Source organism: Poeciliopsis prolifica, unplaced genomic scaffold (genome assembly GCF_027474105.1).
Source record: "Poeciliopsis prolifica strain line A6 unplaced genomic scaffold, Auburn_PproV2 SCAFFOLD008, whole genome shotgun sequence".
Lineage (NCBI taxonomy): Eukaryota > Metazoa > Chordata > Actinopteri > Cyprinodontiformes > Poeciliidae > Poeciliopsis > Poeciliopsis prolifica.
This window is the reverse complement of record NW_026562383.1, coordinates 16392869-16399519: the sequence shown is the minus strand read 5'-3', so window position 1 is coordinate 16399519 and position 6651 is coordinate 16392869.

Below are 6651 nucleotides of genomic sequence, written 5' to 3'. Positions count from 1 at the left end.
TTGCCGTCCTCCTTGAATCACAAAGTCCACCTTGTCGCCAAACCATCTGCTGCCATCAGTGGACTTAACACGATTACAAGTTATTTGTTAATTTCAAAATGACTGCAAAATGTTGCCTTGTTTTTGATAGTTTTCTGCACTTCTCTTGCAGATAGTTGGATATTTGTGATCTTGTTCATCAAAATCATAGTAAGAATAATGGAGAGGCGTGGTATTAAGGATAAATGTTTTGGACCAAATTTTTCTGTTGTCTTCTGCCCTGCCAGACCAAGGACACACACTTGTGTGTATCCATACACACAGCCAAGTGAGTGTAATTAACTTTTCTAAACTCATTTGGATGCTCTCTCCTTCAGTTGTCTTAGCTTGTGTGAAATTCCCAATTAATTACATCCCAACAAAATCACAAAACAACTCTATGTGAATTTTTTTAATGAATTCCTTTGTCTCTCACCGGCCCAGATGAGGCATGAGAAAGGCACATGTACGATGAGCATATTAGTTAGGCGAGCCCATGTGATGTTGCCCGTTCATGGCTGACGGAACGTTGGTATCCTCGGGCATCGCTGCCAAGCTGCCAGTCTGTGCCGTCACACCTTGCTGCCTTTAAAGATTGCCCTGCAGAGATGGGGAGGGGGTACGGAGGGCCTCGTGGTTTTTAACAGCTCGCAGTCTGGCAGCCCAGGAGGGTTTACGACTCAGGATCGGTGCCAAGAACTGCCCACCAGAGAGATGGGGGTTGGGGGACTGGGATGCAAAGAGATATGGGTTTGGCGCACTCGCACAGACATAAATTCAGCCCTGGATCAGTTGCATTCCTGCAAGGTATGTGTGTATGGATATGACTGTGTGTGAACTCTTTATTCATCAGTGTGCAAAAGCAAGGGCAGCTGGGACAAATGGAAAGGAGTGTATACAACAAAACTATATGTCAAATTAATTAATCAAGCTTTTGTATAACATGTTAAAGGAAAGAAGGCAGTGTGTATGCACATAGAACGTAGCTCTCACACCATCTATATACACACACACTTTGCCTTTTCTCAGTAATCCACACAAATGGCAGTGGATGGCAGAATGTAAATGAGCTGGTTATTACACAGCAACGTTCATCAAGCTGAGCTGGAAAGACTTCAATGGCCCTGATGAATATGCATGCAAATTTGTTAATTAAGTTAATTATTCTGCTGAAAATTCATTTGTCTTCCCAAGGACATTTCTGCAATGATTTTAACATGTTTCCACCATTAGTCATGCACGGTGCTATTGAGAACCACTCCTGTTCACCTTTTTTGGAAAGTTGAGCCAAAGAAGACGGGAGAGCAGACACAAAACGAGGAACAGGATTGACGAGACGACCAGAGGAAAACATGTTAGGAGCTTGGAGTGAGGTCGGAGGTAGACGGCAGCTGGTGCAGCCCGAGGATAAGAAAGGACAAGCCAAAACGTGGGGTCTGCAGGACATGAGCTCAGTGGGAACTGGTCCAGGTGCTGAGACCCAAGATTCGAGATAAATATGTTTTTATTTTCCAGTATAACAACCATTTTAATAAAGAGGTATGCCACAGGTATGTGTTGGAATGTAGACAGATACAAAATTTAGTATACGCTTATTTAAACATTTCATCTGGATTATTTAAATTAGAATAGCTGAAACTTTTAGGAGTAGACTCATTCAAACATATACATTGATTGCACACACAGTGACAAGTTCAAATCTTTTCTTCAGTTAAGTTTGATTTACTGCAACTTGCAGGTAAAGAAAATTATTCCTAAGGTTTCTGCAAACCTTGATATTACATGATCAGTCATTTAAGCAAATAAATTAATGAACCTTGCTCTAAAGAAACATATGTCAGTCTACTGTCAAAACTTCTTTGAAGCTCATACTTCATCCTTCCACTCAGCTTTCCATATGTCACTTGCAGCTTATCCTTGTGAGGATGGCACACAGCTGTCAAGTTGGTAAAGACAAAAATCTTTACTTTTTGTCTTTATTAGCTTTATTCTTCAAAGTTTTGTAAAGTTCAGACATAAATTTTATGTATACTTCTATAAATCAGTTAATTTTCTTAAAACAACTTTGGAGTTCATTGTGTGGCTCAGTTACAACTACAAGTATCTCTCTATGTTTTTAATATTAAATATGACAAAGGCAATAGTTAAATAATGCACAATGAGACATGCTTTGGAGATTGTTTCCACATTTTTGACACCTTCACTCTTCTAATGTCTTAGTTTTAATTGTGGAATTATTCCATTATTTTAATCATATAAAAAAACAAACACATGAAAGGAATAAGAAATTTGCCTAGATATCAGATATTCAAACCTACAAAGTCTTAGCCGTTGCCAGAGTGTGAAGATTTTGTAGACACAGCCTCTCTCATTTAAACCTTTGCCATCTTGACAAGTGTGTCGTGTCACCATGCCAAGATGTAAAAGGCTCTCTAAGGTATTCAGGAAACAGGTCGAGCATGCACTGGTGTGGCGTGAAATTAATGGAGGTCTGACTATTTTCTTTCTTTTTTTGATAACATTTGTTTTTTTGTTTATTTATTTATTTTTATTTTATTTTTAAGTAAAACAAAAACCCTGATAGGATTTGCCATTCAAGACAAGACTGAGGCACTGTTGCCAGACCTTGTATACGTATAATAAAATAGAATCAAATAACTATTAACAGTTGTGAGGCCGAAGTGAATCTTGAGCAAAATTTTATTAAAACGGCAAAATAAAATTTAAGTACCATCTTAGTCTTCCATCTAACCAACCCATAAATCTGGTTGAAAAGTCTTACTTCTCCTCACCATCTTTCATTTGATATCTTGTTTAACATTTATCTTGACTGGCTTTATAGCTTCAGACTTCAAGCTAAGAAACTTAATCAACAACTGACTGCTTGGTTAAGCAGAGTTCAATGTTAAAACTTAAATTTTTAGAGATATTCCAAGCTTCTACAGTTCAAACATTAATTCTGGCAAAGCAGAATGTTTGTGGAAGAAAATTGTTTTACAGAGTGACTCATTTGTATGAATGTTACTGATATATTATTTATTCTAAAAATATACATTTGAGAATTTGACAATCCAAGGTCTCTTGTGGGACCAAGCAGCTGCTTAGTTGTCTTCTGTTGCCTCTGGCTGCCTACATAAAGATGTCTGAAGATGCATAAACATGATTTGAAGGTAGTGATTATTATTAGTGATTAAACATGCCAACTGAGACTAACTTACAAAGTCAATGTTTAGGGTAAGTCTGACCAGGACCTTTGGACCCTCATCCCAAACATTTTCTCTTGAGTGAGTAGAAATATTTAATTGACTGACGTTAAATGATATAAATCAAATATGGTGGCCATTGTGTCTGTTGTTGTCCCTTTGAGAACCTTTCTTTTGCAAAACAACAATATAAACATTTCATTCTACTAAATGACTGTATACGTATCCTTTAAAATATCAACAGACACTTTCCCATCTGGAGGACATTTGGGGCAACGCAGGTGCAGTTCCTGGCTCATGTGCGAGGTATTCTGTCATTCACCCAGTTAGTAACACTGAGTGTGCTGGAAATGGCAGAAGCCCAGTTCAGGCCAGTTTTCACCTGGCCACCCAAGGTTCAACACAAGCTGGATGCAACAACACACACTGAATGTGTGCTAGTGGTGCACAAAGTCGGGGGAACCATGAGATGTTATTACTGTTAACTTGTATTTTAGAGTTTATAGTATTTTAAGGAACTATTATTTATATGTTAACACAAAACAAAAATTAAGATCAGGCTCATTTGTCAGACCTTGTCTGACAAATGAGTCATACAAGTTTTGTAAAACTCGTCAGACTCTCTTAGCCTCAAGATTTAGACCTTTTTTTTTTCAAACCTAAATTAAAAGTTTTTAAGGATATGCAAAGCAATAAACTGGAATGAAATACTTATGGATGGAAGAATTGCACAGACCTAAAAAAAGATAATTTCTGGATAAAGTTTAGCGAGAAAACAAACCAGATGGGAAAATTTAAGTGAAGCATCAGGCCGCACTGTTTGATACATCAAATGGCTACTTTTTAACTGATGCAGCAAAGCTCAGTCTGAATATCCAGATGTTTGATTTCTTAATTAAGTCTCCACGGTAGTTAATCACTGTGCTTTTTTCCCGATCTGACAACAGCAGGTAAAAAGGGGAGGATGACCCTAAGATATATCAGAGACAGGTTGCAGTTGTTCTTCATGGTTTGTGTCTAAAACGCACCAGGAGCCCAAAAACGTGTTCATAAAATTCACATCAGAGAACATATATGTGTATGGACCAATAACTTCTTGTCAGCTTTGTTACAGTATGTGCAGTAAGACGGAACTGTGATATCAAAATGTAAAAACTGCTTTAGTCCAGTATAAGTTGCCCTCTAGCGGAAGACAGCAGTATTGCAGAGGAAATTGATAAATCACAACGCTTCTTTAAATCAAGTCTATATTTTAAAGAGGTTTTTAAACATCATTTTGTATTTGTGTTTGAGCAGCATTTTTCATTTTTTCAGTATTTTTTTTTTTTTTTTTTTTGCTTTTATGTTTGAGATTAATTTGTTTATTCTCCTTTTTTTGTTCTGTTTTAAATTTCCCATGACAAACTTGATGAGAATTTCAGGATAAGTTCCATTAATGAAATGACATAAATGTCGGCATTTGCCACATAAGGATTAAGTTGTCAATATTTATCGAACAAAACAGTTGTTAGAAAGGACTGGCACACTTAATCGATTTGCATGCGTTTTCCTGACAGTCCAGATTAACAAGCAATAAGACTTTATTAGCAACATGAACAGAGTACGCACACACATTTCACACATTTGAAAGGCATCAATTAAATTCACATATGGTCAGAGTAATTATCGTTACAGATAACTGAAATTAAAGGGGAGATATTGATGTGCGACTTGCCTGGGAGAAAATGCGAGAATGGCAGGAATTTTAAGGCCATGGAAGGCTAGTAGCACTGACTACATAAGAAAACAACAACAGCTGTTTTGCTTGTGGCTAAAAAGACGAGTGAACAACATCATTTGCTGAGAAAATGAACTTGGAGATGAGAATGCACTGACTCAAAAGAAGTGGGATGCTCTGAAATTGTAAGCAGGATCTCTGCAGGATAGAGCGTACATCTCAAGTTTGACTCGTTCTTTCTGATCTATGAGGTGATGTTGTAGAGTTTAACCAGTTCAGTCAGTTCCTTTTATTAAAATGTTTAAATGTAATGTACCTTTAAATGTAAGTATTAACAACCTTTGAACTTTTTTCACGTTTTGTATTATAATGTATTTTTCAGCATGATTTGGTCATCACCGTATTTACCAAGTATATTCAAGATGGTGTGCAGAGTCCTTTGGTCTTTATGATGCTGTTTGTTCTCTGAGGCCTTTTTAAAAAATTATACTGATTATACACAGTTGGACTCAAATTTACTAATTTGGAGATGTTATGCAATGGCATCAGAGAAAGGCCAAAGTAATATAAATTATTTTTTTCCTGTCGTAAAATTCTGAAATCTATATCTTTCACTTTATAAATGCACTTTCGTGACTTGGTCTGCTACTTTAGATCTTAATTAATAATGTGAACACTTTTCCCAATACGGAAAAACCTTGAAGTGATGCTTTCAGTCGTTCATAGATCAATGCAATTAAGGCAGAACAAGCCCTGTTTATTGTACTTGGCCTTAAACATGGCTTTGAACAGCTAGAGTGTCAAATTTTACACATCCAGTTAAAATCCAACACAAAGCTCTTTCATGCCAGAGAATGTGCGATCGCTCCTGTGACTGCTCTGCCCTTGACTTCTATCCATTCATTCAAGCATGCTGGATGGTTTAGTTAATTAAGCTTAATCTAGCCCCAGAGATGTGGCTGCTGTTACAGAGACCCACTGAGCTGTCCCTGAGCACTCCTCTCCGGACCCCCGCCCCCAGACGTTGAGCAATCGGGGCCAAGTTTGAGTATACCTACAGGACTCCAGAGAAATGCACTGCAGATCATTTTCCCAGAGAAAAAAAATAAAGAAAATCATATTTCTAGAGAATATACATAGAAATATCGCTCTGTTGTAGACTTTCTGACAAGACACAAGTTCATTTTCTCATGTAGAATTACAGCTAGTAACTTTGGTTCAAACCACTTTCCAGCATTCAGTCTTCCTGAGTTTACGCTGAATCCGATTCACCTTTAGCTAAGGTACGGAGGTATCAGGGCAAAAGCGCAAAAAGTCCCACTGTATTGTTATCATTATTATTTTATTATCACTATTACTGCAAAATACAAGACACACAATACATTTCTTAGAAATCATTGATAAGACATTTCAGAAACTAGCTGGAGGGGGTTGTTAAGGAATTAACAGCAATATTAAAATAATTTTAAAAACTTCCAATGACTGCTTTTCATAATAACAGAAATTCACTGTGTTCTCTTTGTCTAATTAAACTAAGGAGTCGATTTGACAGAAGTTGAAAGACAGAGGTCTTTCTTCATAAGAAAAATTCAGGCTTGACTGTCATGGTCATTGATCAGAATAAAGGTTACAATTCTTAAATCTAGCTTCATTGGGCATCAACCAAAAGATTTCTATGCACACAGTAAAATATGGCAGCAGAAGCATCATGCT